The sequence below is a fragment of the Dipodomys spectabilis genome, unplaced genomic scaffold (genome assembly GCF_019054845.1).
Source record: "Dipodomys spectabilis isolate Male_0828 unplaced genomic scaffold, ASM1905484v1 ptg000032l, whole genome shotgun sequence".
NCBI lineage: Eukaryota > Metazoa > Chordata > Mammalia > Rodentia > Heteromyidae > Dipodomys > Dipodomys spectabilis.
This window is the reverse complement of record NW_024870709.1, coordinates 6,047,028-6,068,888: the sequence shown is the minus strand read 5'-3', so window position 1 is coordinate 6,068,888 and position 21,861 is coordinate 6,047,028. Positions and strand designations below refer to the sequence as shown.

Below are 21,861 nucleotides of genomic sequence, written 5' to 3'. Positions count from 1 at the left end.
AGGAAAACATTATATTGTTTAGTTTGAAAACAAAATTGTTTAATTGAAACAAGGCTATGTTAACATATACTCCTTTCCCCTCCTTTTATTAATAATCTTTCTTATTATCTGCATTTTTGCTTTCCTCTTATCTTTCTCTGTTTCTTCTTTCCTTTCTCTGTTCCATCCTTTCATCTTTCCTTCCAATAGTACATAATAGTACCTTTCTTTTTCTTCCTTCTCTTCCTTCCTTCCTCCCTTCTTCCCTCCCTTCCTTCCTTCCTTCCTTCTTCTTCCTTCTCTCTCTCTCTTTCTCTCTCTCTCTCTCTCTCTCTTCTTTGGTTTGGACTCATGGCTTCACATTCACTAATCTTGCTTGCTTGCTAAGTACTCTACTACACCTCCATTACTTTCTTACTCATTTATGGAGATGGAATCTCTTAGACTTTTCTACCAGGCTGGCCTTGAACTGCCATCCTCAGCTTCCTGCATAGCTAAAATTACCAGAGTGTCTAGATTGCATGGAACATTTTCAATAGAACAAATTTCTCTCCATCTTTCTGTCATTCTGAGCATCACTTTTTTTGTCATGGGATATTATTGATAGAAAAGTTTATGACATTTAAGAGGAATATTTTTCTTAAGACTAACCTGGCATATATACATTCAAAAAAACATTTTATACATGATCGTATTTGACTTTTAGATTAAAATCAATTAATTTACAACTTTTTATGTGATTAATTTAGATATAATTACCTTCGCAACTTTTTATAACATAATTACTATTTTAATTTTATGATGCTAAATATTCACATTTTTTCTCATCAAGTAAACTAGTCTGGATTTTTCGTCTTAAATTTTATTTCTGATAAAACAATTATAATTGTGATATAATTAGTATGTTACATTTTCTTCTGAGAGATAATTCTGTTCATGACAAACTCAGTACTTCTTGTTTCAGGTTTCAATCTTAAAATGTACTCTTACTAAGGTAAATTATGATTCTGTTTATTCTTGCCTAATTTTCCGTCATTATGTTTACTTTAATTCTTTGAACAAAATTGTAATTTACTGTATTTTGCCAGATTCTTTTATTGAGCTGAACAAGAGAATTCATGAATTTATTGAGTCTACATTGTAAGTCAGACAGTGGGGCTAAAAGCAATAACTTGGCCATATTTGACTAACCTCATGCCTTAAATTTCAAAATCTTCATTTTTTAATGCCTGTTAGAATTTCTAATCTATTTTTCCTCGCATTATATCATGAAATGTTTAACCTGTTCTTAGGTTGTTTGACATAGATATAAATTACTTGAGGCAATAGTATTATATTTACTTGTTAAAATAGTTTTTGACTGTAGTAAGATTTGAAAGGACCGGGTCCTTACCAAGACAGGCCTCTACTTGAACCATGCCTCCAGCCTAGTCTTGAACTGCCATCTTTAGTATCTCAGCTTCCTGAAAGCTACAATTACAAAAGTGTCTTTAGTTACTATTGCTATAGTTACTTTTCAGTCATATTGTCCAGGAGTGGCCCAAGTCTAGATCCTTGGCATCTCCGTTGCTAAAGTATCGTTGATCATGACACTCACCACCATGCTCAGACTTTTTATTACATTTGTGTGACTTAACTCTTTTACTATGAAATGATTCTTTCAGGGTGGGCCTCAAGACCTAAGAAACTATATATCTTGGCTGTTGATCATGATCAAATATTTGAATAGAAAAAAATAGTTTAAAAAAAAAAAGAAAAGAAAAGAATAGTTTTTTTTATCATAAAAAGTGTTTACCTTAAAATTACCTTACAATCTTTTCCAATGATGAGTGAAGTTAGATTATCCTATATGAATCTTGAATAGACCAAAAATACTCACACAGAACCTCATAATTGCCAATGCTCTCAGAGCTGCCTTGAATGATTTATGCCATCATTAATGAAATTAAAACTTGACCTGTCTTGTCTTCAGAATAAGTTTAAGAGCTTTATGCCTTAGAACTTATTATTACTAGCTCTTTCTCAAACGTATTAACTGATACATATTAAATAATAGATATATCATTTCTGATTGAATTATAACATTTTCTCAGCATTGAGACTGGAAATGTGGCCTAGTGGTAGAGTATTTTCCTAGCATGCATGAAGCCCTGGGTTCACTTCTTCAGTAGCACATAAACAGAAAAAGCTGAAAGTGGCATTATGGCTCAAGTGGTAGACTGCTAGCCTTGAGCAAATGAAGCTTAGGAACAGTGCCCAGGCCCTGAATTCAAGCCTCAGGACAGGCAATGAATGAATAAATAAATAAATACATACATACATAAATAAACAATTTTTTTCTGAGCTTTAATCTGGTATTTTTCTCAGCCTGTATATTTAAAAGCAGTACAAAATCATGAGTACCTGCTTAGATTCCTTTTTACTTCTCATGACATGTGTAGCTTGAAAATGTTTCCTCGTTATAAATACATTAATCAGAAATTCCAAACAAATCCAAAATGACATTTTCCCATCATGTTACTGGTGTTACCTAAAATTAAACCCAACATCTGTTGTGTTTAGTATATATGGTATTTGTAAAACTTTCAACCTCACAGTTTTATTTTATAGCTGTTATCTGAAATGACTTATTTATTAGAAATTTTTAATTTTTTATAGAACTAAATATGTCATTTTCATGATGAATACATTTTTTAAAACCAGCTTTGTATGTGATGTGATGTTGGATGTCACCACACAGCATGCTAGCTGCAAAATTAGCTATAGTTATATAAGAAATTCCCACAGGGAATAGCACGGGACTCCATAGCAGGCTCACTCATTTGTTGGTTGAATTTTCTTTTGACACCAACTCAGACAACAGACTTAGGCCTCTTCCTAAACTTCTATTTTCAAAGACATTTTTATTATTCCTCATGATTCTATTGGCAGGCTTAGAACTTCCTTCTTTCATGAATGTAACTGTGGAATACCTAGTATTCAAAATGGCCTCATGTACATTCCTGATATTTAGTTCTATGTTATCAGAGAGATGGCTACAGCTTTGGGGTAAGAGTTTCACTTGTTCAACCATTCCTTCTTCACCATTCCTTAAATTTCTACTGAAAATGATGGCTACATTCCCTTAAGAAGTGTGCCAGTAACGTTTGTTACTTTAAAATCTGTATCTCCAGTTAACACAGTCTCTCACTCAGGACATGAAGTTCGTTGAAAGTATTTATTGAATAGGACTACATCCAAATAGGTAATCTTAAACTTCCTTGTATTGTGAGTAAAATTAATTTATTTCATATCTCTGAAATATTTGGTGCACTTAGCATTTAGTTTTATTCTATTGGAATATTCATTTACTCGATAATTCTTTGCTTGGTTTTTACAAAAGACTGACAATTTATTGTCACTCACGACAAGGCAAGCTAAAAAAAATATCATAAAACAACACGAAACAGGAAGCCTTCATCTTGCTCAAGGAGAAAAGGATCTTGAAGAGAAGTATATCAGGGCTCCACTTGTAGTTTTGATGTGGGAAATTCAGGATTAAAGACAGTTATAAGATAATTTATCAATGTGAATACTTATGAGAAGTGTGTTGTGCATACACTTACCAGTTTTCAAAGAACACTGTGATATTTTGCAATCATGTTAAGTTTTTGGAAGTTATCATTTGCCTTTTTGCTCCCTCCTCCGTTGATGAGTAATTTAGCTTCGGTGTTGTTGAAAACAAGTTGTAATCTCAAACCAAATTACTGATATAATTGTACATTTCCACCTGAGAAAAGAGCCTTGTGAATTCTTCAGTATTGCATACATTTCCATAATCTTACATTTCCATGAAGTAAGGAAATGTGTTAGGGGAAGAAGAGTATTTTCTATTGAATTTTAATGTCCTATAATCTTTAATGTGACACCAGTGCATAGTTCTTTTTATAGATTTGCTATATTTGTAGTAATTGTAGTATATAATTTTAGCATTATATGTAAATAAAAACTTCCTATGATTTTGTCTTGAAGGGGTTATTGTGGATGAGAAATAGAGTAAACAGAACTGAAGTAGAATTATATAATTTGCAGTAACTGAGTTAATACAGTCACTGAAAACTCATAGTATGCACTGTGCGTCATTGAAATACACATAATTAATGCTTTTAAAAATAAAAATTACACAAATATTTTATAGCCCAACAGCTTTTGCATATTTGCTGTGTATTAGGAAATTCTGTTCCTGTGAAGGCTGTTATACAATTTAAATCTCCTACTAGAGGGACTTTCTTGGGACACTTGAAAGAATTTGCTATCTCATCCTTACTTAGAACTTTATTGAAATGCTGTCTTCTTGGTGACAGCATCTCCAACACTTTACTAGTTCTTATCTGTTCCTATTTTTGTAAAAATTTATCATCATTAATCAGATAATATATCATGTTAATTTATCAGTCTGTTGTCTGTCTCCCTGCTCCATTGGATATAATCATTGTATCTGTAAGGAATTCTCTTTAGTTTAATATTGCTCCATGTATATTCCCCCTCCTAGAATATGTATTGATATATGATAGTTTTATTTTTGAATGAATACATGATTGATTATTATGGAAATATTAACAGCATACATATTACAAAACATTTAACAGATATATATCCATATGTAATGGGGGTGGGGGGAGGGGCATCTAGGTACTTAAACTGAGAGCCTGAGCCCTATCCCTGAGCTTTTTTTGCTCAAGGATAGGCCTCTACCTCTTGAGCTACAGCTCCATTTTTTGATTTTGTTGCTTAATTGGACTTAATAGTCTCAAACCATGATCTTCTGATATCAGCCTCATGAATAGTTTGGATGGTGGACTTGAGCCAACTTGGCTAACAGATATATTGAAATATTTAGTGCTTTTATGCATTTTCCCATACTGGTAATTGTACATGATTACTTAGTAACTTTATGACAATGTTAGATTCTTTAGTAGTAATAATAAATATAAAATTCTATTTCAGAAGTATTGTGGGTTTGGTTCTACTGCAATATAATAAAGTGAATCAGAAATGTTTATGTTTTCATGTGAATATGAACTTATATCTATAAAATAATATTGTCTATAAATTATGTGTAATGCTATTGAATCTAAAATATGCATTTTTTTGTCAGTCATGGGGGCTGTACTCTAGGCCTGGGCACTGTCAGCTCTTCAGCTCAAGGCTAGTGCCCTACCATTTGAGCCACAGCACCACTTCTGGCTTTTTTCTGCTTATGTGGTGCTGATGAATCGAACTCAGAGCTTCATACATGCAAGTCAAGCACTCTACCACTGAGCCAACTTCTCAGCCCCTAAAATATGCATTCTTGACTTACATATATTATTCTTAAACGTTGGAAGAAATCAGAATTTACAGTATTCATAGTACTTTGCTGAAGAAAGATACTAACTGGACATGGGTTGGTGGGTGCTGATTGACCATGTTGGTCACTGATCAAAAGTGGAAATGATTATGCTATTTTCTTTATATAAAACCACAAAATGAAGTTACTTGTGCCTTTTTTGGGGGGTCCTGGCGTGGGGCCTGAACTCTGGGCCTGGGTGCTGTCCCTCAACTATTCAGCTGAAGGCTAGCGCTCTACCACTTGAGCCACAGCGACACTTCTGCCTTTTTTTTCTGCTTATGTGGTGCTGAGGAATGGAACCCAGGGCCTCATGAATGCAAGGCAAGCACTCTACCACTGAGCCACCTTCCCAACCCCTCTTGTGCCTTTTGTCTGTTGGTTTCATCAAAAACTTATCAGTGGACTGTGCTACTGCTTGATGGTTGACCTTCTTTCAAAATTGGATTCAATGCTTTCTAATTCTGCAGCTGCTTTATCAACTAAGTTTCTGCAATATTTTAAATCCCTTGTCTTCATTGGTTGGTACAATATTAATAGTATCTTCACTAGAAGTAAATTCCATTTTAAAATCCCGTTGTTGTTTGCTAACCTGTGAACTATCACTCATTGAACATGTATTATGAGTCTATAACAATTCATTCACATCACAAATCTTTTATTTCTTTGGTTCTAGCATTGAGCTCAGGGACCCTGGCTTACTGTGCTGGTGCGCTTGGCTTGGGCTTGATCTCTTAAGCCACATGTCCAGCTCAGAATGTTGTGCCCACATTCTTATCTGATGTCTCATAGGCCTACTTTCCAGACAGGCTCCAAACCTCAATTCTCTGGGTCTCAACCTCCTGGGTAAAAGGCAGGAGCTGTCTGAACTTGACGGGCTGTTTCTACTTCAAAGATAAGAGATTGACTTGGGCTGTTTCTACTTCAAATTCTCTTACTATTTTCAACACATCTTCAGTGAATTCTCCACAGACCTTGTTAAACCCTCAAGAATCTCATGATTTTTAGAATCAAATATTTCCAAAATCTTGTCAAATGTTAAGATTTTTTTTCATTCTTCCTTTGAATTATAAAGGTTCTTCATGGCATCTAGATTGTTGAACTTTTTCTAAAATGCCTTTTATTTCCTTTGTCCTGATAAATCAGAAGAATCACCATCTAAATTAAGTAAAGCTTCATGAAATAAATGTCTTTGATAATACACTTTGACAGTCAAAATTCTACCACAATCCATAGTTCACAAGATGTTACGTTAGCCAGTATGGAAATAGCATTAATCTCATTGTGTGTTTCTAACAGAGCTTCTGCAACCAGGTACATTGTAAGAGCAGAAATATTTTTTAAGGGAATCTCTTTTTTTTTTGTTTTCTGAACAATTGCTCCATACAATAGGCTTAAAATATTCTGTAAAATACATTGTAAACAGATGTGCTGTCATCCAGGCTTTGTCATTCCATTTATAGAGCACAGGCCAGAGTAGGTCTTTATATGATTTCTTAAGAATCCTCAGATTTGAGAAATGATGAATGAACACTTAACTTAATAATCACCAGTTACATTACATCACCAAATAAAAGAGGCAAAGTTTCATCTGAGGTTTTAATGTCAGCGACTGACTTCCCTTTTGCTAATAAGCTTCTAAATTCACCCTCTTCCTACGTAACACTGCATCAACTTCGTTGAAAATATGTTGTTTTGGGTAGCTCCCATCATCAATTATCTTAGCTAGTTCTTCTACATTAAATCTCTTCAACTTCATCATTAGCTGCTGGTGATTCAGCCTGGATTTTCATAGGTAGAGATGGTTTCCCAGTTTGCTGCAAATGAAGAAACTCCTATTATACTATTAAACATTTTACTGCTTTTTCACCCTGTTTTTTTCATCTCCATCAAATTGAAGAGACCTCACTCATCATTAGACATTTGCTTCAGGAAAGATAACTGATTTGATCTTTTCAGAGCAATAAGCCTTTCTCCTTATATGCAGTAGGTTTGTTCCCCATTTGATCATTTCTGTTTTCATTGAAATAGTACTTTGAATTCCTGTCAAGGGCTTTTTATTGCATTCCACAACTTGATTATATTTGGCACACTGAGCCTAATTTTTGGACATTTATGTTTCAATGAACTTATTCATTTTAAGTTTTAATTTAAAAGCATAAGCCTGTAGTTTGTCATGTCACTCTAATATCTGGAGGTCAATGGTCATTGTATGGTTTTGCACTGACCTAATGTCAATATTACTGTGACAAAAGGACCAGAGGAGCCCACTCAGAAGAAGGAACAAGAGAATAACTCAGAATATAACACATATATGTTACTCTCTTATACGGGTGTTGAACACTGAAACAATGAAAATAGTGGCATTGAAGCTGATTTCATTATAAATCACAATAGCATACAAGAGTAACACGATATTGTGAGAATTTTAAAAATGCAACACAGAGGCATAAATTGGCCAGAGTTTAAGATGTAATCATATAACACTTGTATAGAATAGTACAAGCTAAATGATAAATCATTAAAAGAACCTTAACTATGTACATGTTGTCAGTGTCATATTTGATATTAAAAACATAGTTTGATGATGAGTGGTTTTTCTTGATGGGTTAAGGTGTCTTAGGCACAATGCTAAGAGTATTATAATTTACTTTCTCTACTCTGTACTGCAGCCTTATTAAGTAGATGTGGATTTATTAGTTCTTTTTAACAAAAGAGAAAACAGTAACAACAAGGTTAAAAATCTTGTTTCAGTCACACCATCAGTATACAATGAAACCTGAATTAAAACCATTGTGGCTTGCCTTTACAAGCTGGTCTCTTAATCCCAGGACTGCACTTGCCCACACAGAACTGTGAATAAGGGTGTCACTGCTGAGGGCAGCGTCAAGGAGAGAATAGTACTCAGATCTATATTTATTTTCTGTGGTGTGAATTTCAGGGCAATGGTAAGAAAGGGATGCTGTAAAAACACATGAGAAGGGAAAGGTAGCCCAGGTTCGGGAAGTGAGATAATCAGCTATGGTAGTATGACATTGATGCAAAATCTTAAAATACCACCTGGAGCAATTCATATGTTCCAAATATGCAATTCATCTTAGTCACTTGCTCAAAGCATGCTATGGAACAATTGCTATTTTGTGAGATAAAAGTAGCAGTCTAAGTTGAATACAATACTAAGAATTTGGATAAATGTTTATTATATAAATCACTAAAATAAAATAAATATTTATTACTACATTTATATCTGTAAAAACATTTCAAGAAGTATATGTAAGCTTTGGATGTTTTACTACTATATTACAAATTTATTTCATGCAAATTATGTTAGGGATGTAATATTGTTTATCTGAGTCTGTACTTCTAAAAACTATCATACAGTTAAGGTTAGGAAATTTGTGGAAAAAAGAAATCAAGGTATCACTTTCTGTAGGAACATGGGGAATGCTAATGACTTCAAATACAGAGATAAAGCTTTAAAGTCTGGAATTGTGAAAGAAGAAACAAAAGGAAAAGGAAAAGGAACCAAAAAGTAACTTACATTATACTGACTTCAAAGAGCATTTGAACAGCCTGCTTTACTGTGGTGTAGGTATTAGCACTTTAAAAGCTGGTGGCTTCACACAGTGACTCTCACAATGGGCTGCTTTTGTGAATCACCATGGAATGCTTCAAAACCTGATGTCTGGCTTCCCTTACTGATTAAGATTTAATTGTGACATGGATGAAGACTAGAGCATGAATATATTTTAAGGTGTTCCCTGAAATTATAATGGAGAGCCATTACTAATGGCAAATAGAGGTTCATACAGAAAGTTGAAATCTGGATAATTATTTGAAAGATTTAATATGCAAATAATGACATTATTATGTCACATTTAAGTCTTGTTTATTTTATTTATTTTTGGCATTGTTATTGTAGTACATACACTGTAGAAGGAATCCTTAGTAGAAGGAAGACTTCCTGATTTCCTGTAAACGTTTTATGGATCAAATCAGCAGTGAAAGTCCTTGATGTTTTCTAGGAAGATACAATAAAAAGAGGTGGTTGGAAATCTTTACACCAAATGCTGTCATTTTAGCACTTCTATAACCTATTTTTACAGATGAAGCTTATGATTTGGAGTAGGAGGCTTTTCTGTAAATAGACTATACTTACAGATGCATTTTTCAGAGGTGATAGAGGAGTCAGCATTAATTTAGTCAATGTGGACAAATGACACATATTCAAATGAGAAGAGAGCAACATGAATGTACAAAATAACAGTGTGTTTTCCAGAAAACACAAGTTAAAATGACAGCTTGGACTTCTGGTGTTACGAATACATTGTAACATTTATCTCTGTCTCTCATCTATACAGTTAGCTTTTTTTTTTTTTTATTGTGAAAATACCGTATAGAGGGGTTACAATTACATGGGCGAGATAATGAGTACATTTCTTATCAAGCATTGTAGCCTCCTCCTTTGTTTCTCCTTCCAATCCCTTCCCATTACTGTCCCCATCCCCCACCCCCGCCCCCGTGCAAAGTTGTAAAGTTCGTTTTTCGTCATAACGACTTGTACATCTCATTGTTGCAATGGATCCACCTGTATCCCTATTTAAACGATTTGTTTTTTCCCTTTCCCTCCACAAATTATACCAACATCAAATACAATGAAAGCAGGGATTATAACCGTGGGGGAGGGACATAAAAAGCAACAAAGAAATCCTCATATGAAAGAAACAATCGAAAAAAACCCACTTGAATCCTTATCTTGGGGTTCATTTTACCTAACATCAACTTATCTGACCTTTTCTGCTTGTCTCAGACATATACTAGTTATTGCAAATAAGGGAAACCCTGGGACGTTTCTTTGGGCCTGGCTTACTTCACTTAATATAATTTTTTCCAAGCCTTTCCATTTCCTCACTAAGGGGGCAATGTCATTCTTTCTGATGGAGGCATAGAATTTTGTGACAGCTTTATTTTTTAACCTGTGGATTAAGTGAATGACCAGCTATCCAGTGTGTGCTTACAATGATTTTTTATTCTGTGTTGTTTTTATTATATGGCATTCTTTCATCAGCTAAGGGAGAATAGCAGATGATTAGCTAGGGTTGAAACTGAGCATGATCAGAAAGTTAGCTACAGTTAGAGTTGGTGAGGATATTAATCTAGAATAACCAATGAACATGCACCACAGGAGTATGAAAACCTCACACTTAAATCCTAACTAGCGGTGAACTTATAATCAGGACACTGCTGGTGTAAATTACCTTACAATGTCAGCTTTGTCATCATTGCTAAAGAACCAGAATTTGTGTCTTCTAAACTTGTTGTCTCTCTTTCTCTAATGAATGCACCCTGCTTTGACCACAAGTCAATAAAACATGACTATTAAGAAAGCATAATACGAAAAAAAATTCACAAAAAATCTCATAATATAGCACTTGTTATTCCCTACTTTTCCATTTATACATCAATATTAACACTCATGACATGAAGAAAAAGGAGTATGATTAGGTATGTTTCTTAAAGTAATTTATAGAAAAAGACAGTTTCCTATAAAATACTTAACCAGAAACAAAAATTCAGGTAAATAGCTTATTAATATAAATGTTTTTCTTTTAAAAATAATGGAAAATAACATCTAGAAGGAAAATGACAGTGTAAATATCTGTGTCCTACAATTCTGACTGTATTGTATCTATCAATTTACAAAACTAGAATTGTTAAAAATGAAAACTTTCCTTTTTCCAGGTAACATAAGTTATACTTATTACTTCAAATATCCGTTCAATAGCACTTATGTTGGTAATATTTATTTTGTTGATGAGATACAACACTTTCCACCCAGTTTGATCTCCCCTATAAACAAAAAAAAAGAAAGGGAGAGGGAGGCAGAGACAGGGGAGGAGGAGGGAGGAAATTGGGGAAGGAAAGAATGAAAGAAGTAAGGAGAGAAGCAGAAAAAGGGTAGAGAAGAGCAAAGAGGAGGAGGAAGAAAAGGAAGAGGAGGAAGAAGAGATGGGAAGAAGTGAGGAAGGAAGAGAGGGAGGGAAAGAAGGAAAGGAGAGAGGGAGACAGTCAGGGATAGAGAGAAGAAAAATAAGAAGGAAGAAAGGATGGAAGGAAGAAAGGATGGAAGGAAGGAAAGAAGGAAGGAAGGAAGGAAGGAAGGGAGGGAAGGAATTCCATTTTAACCAATTCAATCACATTTACAAACTTTCCTTCCATCTTCAGCTACATAGGCTATGGGTAATTGAGGGCTTCTTCTTCCTGTTGTTTTTTTAATGGTGTCCCTATAAAGCAACTAGTAAATATATTATTTTCAGCCAAATAAAGCTATTATATGACAAAACACCAGCAAGTACAAGGTCATGAGAGAGTACTGCTAGTTACTAAAACATTATAACTTCCTTGGGATTACACAACATGAGTTTCTATAATTGTTGTGCCTGGAGTATTCATTAAACCTGACTTTCTACTGAATGAGCACATTAGTGAAATAACACATAAAAATGTCAGGAGACCTGAAGTCTATAGGGGATTTCATGTCAGTGAGGGTCAAATAGATAGTTAACTTCAAGACTGCAAACATTACAAATTTAAACTAAAGTAAATAAGTATGTTATTTTCATGTGCCAAGAATCACAGTTTTTGCAAAATAAGAAGAATTTATTTAATGAAGTTGTTGTAAGTTTAAGAAATTAGCTACAAGTGATTTCAGTAATCCTTTTTCATTATGTATTGAAGTGGAACAAACATTTATTCACATGAAGTATAAGCAAGGATAACTGATAATATGATTGAAAAATAATTAACAAAGTAAATAAAATTATATATGTATATATGTATCCAATAACCCTAGTTAATAGAGAGTACATAATTTTGTGCTTTGCAAAAAATTTTGGTAGTGCATGGAGTTCAACTAATTACCAAGTGATGATATCATGGCCTAATTACCACTGATTTAAAAGTTATTTCATATATTAATTTTAAAGTGACATGGTTATTTGAACATAAGACTGAAGCATGGGCCCTCTTGAGGAAGGGTTTAAATTAATCCTGACTTTCTCATTGCATTTTGTTTATCACTAAATAAAGATCTTACTAAAAACAGTGCCTCCATCAGAAAGAATGACACCACCCCATTTGTTAGGCAATGAAAAGACTTGGAAAATTTATATTGAGTGAAGTAAGCCAGGTCCAAAGAAATATAGGTCCCATGGTTTTCCTTATTTGCAATAACTAGTATATGTCTAGGGCAAGCAGTAAAGGTCAAAAGCTATGTACAGATAAGATGATGTTAAGTTAAATGAACCCCAAGATAAAGACAAAAAAGGGTTTTTTTTAATCTTTGTTGTTGTTGTTTTTAACTTATAATGTCCTGTGTGATATTTTTGTTTCTTTTGTATGATCTTCCCTCATGGTATAACCCTTTTTTCACTGTATTTGATTCCAGTGCCCTACATCTTCTATATATATATTTTTTTCTAATTTGAGGAGGGGAAGGGAAATAACAAAATGCTGAAACAAGGAAACAGGTTGACCCATTTTATCAATGAGATGTACAATGCACTATGTTGAAAAGGAACTTTAAAACTTGGGGGTGGGAGAAGTTGGGGATGTGGAGAGGGAAGGGATGGAAGGGGGAAAAAAGTATGGGGTAACAATGCTCAGTAAGAAATGTACTCATTACCTTAATCATGTAGCTGAAAGCCCTTTGTACAGCATCTTTACAATAAATATATATAGATATATTAAAAATAGTGCAGAAATAATAAAGATATCTAATCAACAATCCTCAAGGCTCTGGATTAAAGCATGTATTTAATAAATAATTTCACAGAAGCCATGGATTCTCAAGTCATGAAGTTATATATTCATATTTATGCACATTTCTGATGTCAAAAACAAATAGTACCTGCCAATGGCAAAATAGAGTCAATTATATTAGAATGATCGTGTGGCTCACAATAGACATATGTCAGGGACAAAGCTAGCTATATTTAATATTTCTTAAGCAGTAGTTTAGATTAAAAAAACAACAACTTCAAATTACATAACCTTTTCTTCAAGTGTGACTTGATGTTGGGTCCTGCCATACATGAAGTATAAAACCAGGGCTGATTAAAATGGGGCAGGTGTCTTGGAAACCAGCCCAGAAACTTATGAGAACTCTCCAGGGATGCCAACCTCTCAGCCGAATGCATGTGGATTTCGATTGTGCAACGTTAGAACCAATAAAATTTAGCATTTATGTACTCTCACCACTTTATTATCACTTGAGTCATTAAAGTTGGTTAAATTCGTGGGTTTATCTTTAACCAGACAGGAAGTCATCTGTAGCTTTGAGATACTGAAGTTCTGTTCAAATTGTGCCCTAATTGCATAAAAAGGACATTGTCTTACTTAGACTTTTGTCATTGTGAAACAAACAAACAAAACTCTGAGAAAAGCAACTGAAGGGGAAAGATTTATTTTGCCTCATGTTTACAGAAGTTATGTTCCATGCCCAGACAGTTCAATTGTCTTTAAGGTGAATGGGAAGGCAGAAGTGCCATAGATAAAGAGAATGCAGAGGAAGGCTGTTTATCACATGGCGATCAATTAAGCACAGACCTACTGCAAAGAGCCATGGCAAGGGGTAACCTACAAAGACACTCCCCAGTAGTAACCCACTGCCTCCAGCTTGGCTTCCAAATTAGAACTGTGAACTGGATATCTGCCAACCCCTATGAGCCTCAGGGAACTTAATATGTTTAAATAATAATGCATATGTTTTGAAATGGAATTCAAAATGTGTGGTAAAAAAAGAATAAAAGCATGCTATCTCTTCAAGAGTACTTCTTAAATTAGTGATACCTGAAAATTTTAAGACCATTTCTAGGTAATATTTAATTGTATATGTGAAAATCATAGATTAAGCATTTGAGCTGAAATTTTTGAGGATTTACTCTAACAGCAATTATAAAATGTCAAAATCCAAAGTGAATTCACATTAAATTTAAAGAAAAATAACCTGCTTCTTTAAATCTGAATCTTTTTGGTAACTTTGCTCATCAAATGTAAGTATACACGCGAGGAATTATAGATTATTATGTTCTGTAAAGATATTTTTGAGGTAAATTTCTCTAGGAAAAAAATGAGAAGAATTTACTCTATTTTGACTCAGAGGCAAAGTTTTGAGCTCTGGTAATCAATAAATCACTTACAGAATTCAATATGCAGCCTCTTAGAAAGACACCATTTAATGATGAACAGTTAGACTTAGAATTAACTTTAGGCACACAGGATGGCACAATGCAACAATGACACTCACAAGACAGTGTATTGGAAATGAATTTTAGCACTTCAGGGCTAGCGGGAGACAAGGGAGGGGTAAAAATGCTCAACAAGAAATGTACTCATTACCTTACTCATATAATTGTAACTGCTCTGTATAGCATCTTTACAATAAAATAAAATTAATAGAATTAACTTTAGGCAAAGATAAGAATTTTTTTAAAGAATACAAGAAAAGAATGAAGGATAGGAAACGATAAGAAATCTAGTCATTGGGAAAGGTAAGAAATCTAGTCATAATAATGATGGAAATAAATAGCTTCTAGATTTTACTCTTTCTCTGCTTCTAAGTTTTTGCAAGAATCATTGCATAGATAATTTTATAATACCAGAAAAAGGGCCACACAGGAAAGATGCTTGTGGCAGGCACTGTGTCTGGAACAGAAGAAGAGTGCTATTGTATTTTGTCAACTGAAGTATGGTATTTACCCTCCCATCTCCACACACAGGTTTTATCTAGGAACAAAAGAGGAATTTCAAAGGAACTAAAGTGAAATAAATAATTTTACAAAAGATAATTCATGCTTATATTTACACCTTCATTTCTTGTTTTCTTCAGCTTTTTGGTTTGTTTTGGTTATTGTTGTCATATTTTCCAACTGACTCCCAAATATTCGGAAATAGGACTAAATCCCCACTCTTGTTTTGAATTATGAATCATCACAGTTCTCTATTGGCAGAATTCAGTGTATTTCTTTATGACAGCTTCCTGAAGTTAAGAGAGTGATTCTGAAACAAATTAGCTGGGTTTACATTCCAGCTGTATACCTGTGAGTTTGTGAACTTAAAATATTCACTTAAGTTCTTAATTTCTTAATTTTCTTATTAAGGCTGTTCTGAGAAATGAGGTGTTACGCATTTCCCAGTATATGTTCTGTGAAATGATGTGCTATTACCAATGTTATTATAAGAGTTGTAAGTTATCTTGTTATTGACAATGTTAGATCAAAGGTTATGCATATTTACATTATTTATTAGATACTGTCAAACTGCCCTCTAAAAGTTTTTACAAGTAAGTCTTGATTTAAAAGGAAAAGCTACTTATAAATAAGTAGAGGCCATGTGAATGGAAACATAGGAGGTCCCTTTGCAATGAATGATTGCTTCTCAAAAGCCAACTCGTTTCAAAGTTATTTGGGAGAAATATACAGAACAGGTGGACTGTATGACCTCTTTGCCCTGTGAAAATTGATGTTTCAAATGACCTGATTTTCAACCTGAGAATTTTCAAAGTGACAAATTATGCTCATTTGGCTTATAATGACGTTCTGATTACAGGCTATAAGACCAATGATGGATTTCTTTGAGCTTTTTTCCTTAATGTTCTCAAATCCTATTGTGACCTTTCCATACACAGAAACCTAGCAATGTTTTCAGAAGTAAGTGAATGCTCCATAATTATATACACATATATTCCTTTTCTGAGGAAATCGTTAGTTTGCCTAAACAAACATTAATTCTAAAGATATGCCCCTAATTTACATATTTTAAATGTAGTTTATAATGAAAAGTTTCGAGAGCTTACATATTTGAAATGCATTTTATAGTAAAAATCGTTTTTAGAGTTTCCCAATTTTCCCATCTGAGATAGAATTTAAGAGCCTCTACAATTCACAGGTGTTTTTGATACAGCTGTATGAAAGATGCTTGTAAATATTTTTATAATTAAAATTATTGTCTTAAATCATTTTGCATTGTTAACATGTACTATTGTACAGAGGATATAAGGTCAGACACTGGAGATATATGTCTAAACAAGACAGACAAGGTCATTGTCCTTAAACTGGTATAATCTAGGTCCTGATACAGACCATCAATAACCTTCATATGTGAGTCTTTAGCAGAGGTAGGGCATGAATGAGTTAGCATGGGGGAAATTGAGAATGTTTACAGGGACTGACACCGAAAGAAGAATGTAGTAAGGGTGAGAAAGAGACCATGAAGAGGAATGCAATTCATGACAGTATTCTAAAACTTGAACCATGTATAAACAGAGTGTGTAGAGACCTTGTCAAACTCTCACATATCTTTGTGCAACTGTCTTTCCAACTGACAAAGTTCGCAATATTATACTTCTCTTTGCTAGAGCAGCAATCTTTGTCTTCACAGTCTGAGGCCTTTTCCTCTGTTTCCAAAAGACCTGGCTCCTGATTGGTAACTATATATTAGAATCTGATTCATAGAGAATCCAAATGGCAATGTAAAGTATGTGGAACTTATAACACACTGTTTTAGTTAGACCCTACAGTCGAAGAATCAAATACTAAAGCAAACAAGTGAGAAGGCTGTCAGTGTATATGTTTAAATATTAAATAATGTCAAGTGTGAGTGTAATGGAGACTAAAGAGCACACGCCTCCTCTAATAGCATCAGATTTACTTAAAAAATGTTTTGAGGAAAATAATATGTATTAGAGCCAAAAGGGGAGATACCTTGTTAAATATCTTTCAAGTCATACAGTCATGGAAGTGGGCAAACTTTACTCAAATCTATGAAATCTTAAATTGTGTGTAACCTCCTATACTTCTCAAGTGTGGGTATACAAAATCTAATATTTGTTATTTTTATAGCCTTTTATGAATAATAATGATTATATAATAATGAATAATAATGATTATATAATAATGAATAATAATGATTATATGTATATACATATATATTCTCTTACATAACTGAATGTACATATATGCTGGATTATTATATAAAGAGAAAATATCCTGTTAAATGAATGTAATCATACAGTTATATTATCATATGATATATAGTCTATTCTATAAATGCCTATTATATAATATACTGTATTTATATATTAACATATATTCTCTTCCATAATACCTATATATATATATATATATGTATATATATATGTATATATATATATGTGTGTGTGTGTGTGTGTGTGTCCTCCACTTGTTAAAGCCGTGTTTATGCTCCTATTTGAACACTCATTCCTTGTTATCTGTCTTATGAATGATGATCTCATTCAGAAAGTAGTCCTCGTCATTCTCCAGATGCTTTACTTCATGATTTTGACGAAGATCAATCAAATAATAGGAATAATCATTGGAAGATATGCATCTGACTTTCAATACTATAAGCTATGTTGTTATGTCTGACATTATATCCAAAATGACATACTATAAAAGTTGAGCTAGGAATAGAGTTTCTCCTTTATTTTGTTAGGTAAAATATTTCAACTTTTTGAATGGTATAGACCTTTACAATGGCTTATATAATTAAAGAACTACCACTGATCTAGAGACAACTACATTATTGTACATATTAATTTGAAATATTTTGGCAGACATCAGGACTGCACCATGTGTGTTTCTAACACAGAAACAGCCTTTTTTTTCTTTTTCACAAGAAACCAACTTAAGATACCTGAAAGAGAATGAGAAACCGGAGTAAAATGGATATTGAACTAATTTAGCTGACAGATGCAATAACTATCCTCATGAAATCTTGGTTTGACCTTAAATAGCAGTGCCATGAGAGGATAAATAGAAAGTGCTCTTTGAAATAGGGCACTTTGCTTTGAATAACAATTAAATGGACATGCATCGATGTCAACACTTACTTTATACCAGGAAACAGGATTCTGGTTCTCAGAAGTATCATGACTCATGCAGTTGATCAACCTTCAGGAACAGGTTCTGAGAATTCCAAGTTAGATATATCACACCAGGGGGAAAAATGATTTTTTGAAATATTGTCTTTCTATAGCAATGTTTATATACATATATATATGTGTGTGTGTGTTTAAAAAATGAAGAGTGGTTACAATTACATACATAAGATAATAAGTACATGCACCTTACAGTTAAAATTCTAAGTTGTAATTTGCAGAACCTGAGAATTTTCTGGTCACTGTCAACAGTGAATTAGATGAAGGAAGTAAAGTCACATTTTTAAACTTTGCGTTTACTGTTTAGTATACTACTACTTTCTATTAACTAGGAAAGAATTTGAATAAAGTAAGGATAAAAACCAGAACACTATACATTGTTGTTGTTGTTTTTTAAACAGTTTTGTGCAGGTACTGGAGCTTGAACTCAGGGCCTGGGCACTGTTCCAGAACTTTTTTTGTTCAAGGCTAGCACTTTACCACTTGAAATTCACACCCCCCCCCCCCTACACTTTTGACCTTTGTGTGAGTAATTGGAGATAAGAATCTCACAGTCTTTCCTGTTTGGTCTGGCTTCCAACCACAACCCTCACATCTTAACCTCCTTGAAAAGCTAGCATTATAGACATGAGCCACCAGCCCCTAGCAATCATTATATTGTTTTTTTTTCAATCTTCAAATCAATAAAGGCCTTCATAAACAATCTTGCCAGAGGATTTTAATTATATCTTCAAAAACTAAGTAGCATGTACATGGGTTTTTCTCTTATTTGTGAAGCATGACTTATTAATTTTGAGGTTCTGTAATGATGCATATATGGCTGCTTCTTTTGTAATTCTAATAGTATATGAACAAATAGATTATGAATACTAGTATATGAACAAATAGATTATGAATATACATTTGTGATAAGCACAAATTTTCATCTTCTAATTGTTTTTATTATTATTTTTTTATTGTGAAAATACTGTACAGAGGGGTTACAATTACATGGGCAAGACAATGAGTATATTTCTTATCAAGCATTGTAGACTCCTCCTTTGTTTCCCCTTCCCATCTCTTCCCATCCTTCCCCCCCACCCCCGGGCTCCCCAATCCTCCCTGCTCCCCCGCCCCCACCAAAGTTGTAAAGATCGCTTTCGACATGACGACTTGTACATCTCATTGAGGGAATTTTACTGTCATTTACTGCAATTTGGTATTTTTCCTTTGGTAGATAATCAAGTCCATGTTTTATAATGAAAGAACTTTCCCATTTGTATCCCATTCAGTTATTCTATAAATTGATAGTTTATTTTATGGTTTCTGATGACATTTGAGAAATAAGAATATGAAGATGAGGTAAATATGTATTAAAGAGGAATTTGTCCTTAGGGATTAATAAGAAATTACCATAGATATCATAATTTTGAATGATTTACTGATACTACAATTTTTAAGGAAAACTTAAGGATTCTGTTTCCTGTGATAATGAGCAGCTGAATGTTTGAATTATATTTCAACAAATTTATATATGAAAATAGCAACTTTGCTAATCTAAATGGCTCTTTAACAATGTTTGTTTATGAAACTCTGCCAAATTAATGTATAACAAGAATAATTTGTATAGTGAATCAATGGAAAGGAAAATATTCAGAAAGAGAAAAACCAAAAGACAAAGACTGATTAAGTATCTAATTGGTAACTTAGAGACTCAAACGGAATACCAAACTGTATTCGTAACAACATCCCTGTGTGCTTTATTGTGTGGTCTACTATATATGTTCAATAATGTGCTAACACGTTTACTTACTTTTTATATTTAACAATATTAAGTTTGGGTAAGAAATAGTAAGTAAAAATCAAGTATTTAACCTCCATCAAAAAATCATGCTTGGGAAGACTCCACGTAGAGCTCCCCCACGACCCAGCAATCCCACTTCTGGGCATTTACCAAAGGATCACAAACAAAGCCATACTAAGACTACCAGCACAACTATGTTTATCACAGCATTATTCACCACAGCTATGATATAGAACCAACCCAGATGCCCCTCAGTAGATGAGTGGATCAAGAAAACGTGGTACATATATACAATGGAATTCTGTGCTTCCAACCAGAAAGAACAACATTGTCCCATTTGTTAGGAAATGGAAAGACTTGGAAAAATCCATACTAAGAGAAATTACCCAGTCCCAAAGAAATTTAGGTCCCATGGCTTCCCTTATTTTTAATAATTAGTAAACATATAGGATAATCTTATCATATTAGCTGAAAAGCTCAAAAACCATGCACAAATGACCATATAAGATGATGACAAGTGAAATGAACCCCAAGATATGGACACAGGAGGTCTGTCTTTATTGCTATTGTTTTAAATGTACCATGTGATTTTATTTTTTATTGTTCTTCTTGTTTCCGTTGTATGTTCTTTCCCCTATGGCATATGTGCCGTTATCACTGTATTTGATTTTGGCACCCTGCATCTTTTATGTACATATGTTTAATCTGGGGAAAGGAAGGGAAAAAACAAAACGCTGAAACAAGGACACAGGATGACCCATTATAACAAGGATACACAGGGGACAGTATATTGGAAATGAACTTTACAACTTGGGGGGAGGCAAAGGAGAGGGCAGTAGGAGAGGAGTGTGGGAGGTGGGGGAGGGAAGGGATTGTGGGAAAAAAATAAGGAAGGAAGGGAGGGATAACAATGATCAACAAGTCATGTACTCATTGCCTTACTCATGTAACTGTAACCCCTCTGTACAGCATCTTAACAGTAAAGTTTTAAAAATAAATAAAATCATGCATTGGAATTATCTCTTTAATTATATATTTATTTTCATAAATACAATTGTAATTTCCTTGAAATTTTTATAAATGTAGAGATTACTTCAACTGTCACCTTTTTATTTAGAGTCTAAGGACACCGAAATTGCATTACTTAATATAACAATAATAACACAATTTAACATAATTGAAGTTCTTATACTTCTTTTTTGTAAATTTATTATTTTAATTCCATCCATCAGATTAGTGACTCTGTAACTCAACATTCTTCCTATCAATATGCAAGCGAAGTTAGACTTTAAATTAATTGGCTCACACTCTCTCCCCTCTCCATATATACATATTTTTTTTCTGTCTGTCTGTCTGTCTGTCTTTCTGTCTGTCTGATTGTCTGTCTCCTTTAACCCTAGCTCTAAGTCCCATTATTCCTAGGAAATTTAGAAAATGTCCTAGGAAATTTGGAAAACAAATCTTTATACTCTGAGAACAAATAGGGGTACAGTTTACATCACATCATGAATTAAACTGTTGATTTTTGTCTGCCCATTCCTTTTGTGTATCATGTAATACAAATAGTAACACCTCAGGTAAGCTTATATAGAATTGTTTGCAAAGTTCTCTAATGTATGGTTTCCTGTGGAATGAAAATTCTTATCTTTTTCTTGAATCCCCAGGGTTAAATAAGTCCCCTTTGCTACGGTTCATTCGGTCAATATGTGATGAATGAAGAGACATAAATATCATGGTGGTGCTGTTGTTATGTATACACCAGTCAGTGACAGT

At 33.6% G+C, this 21,861-nt stretch overlaps 1 protein-coding gene across 2 annotated transcripts in view; it reads left to right on the top strand.

The window, feature by feature from the left end:
* Positions 1–21,861, top strand: part of Ncam2 (neural cell adhesion molecule 2) — a 311,886-nt gene that overhangs the window by 121,832 nt on the left and 168,193 nt on the right. The gene's annotated exons all lie outside the window — the stretch shown is intronic.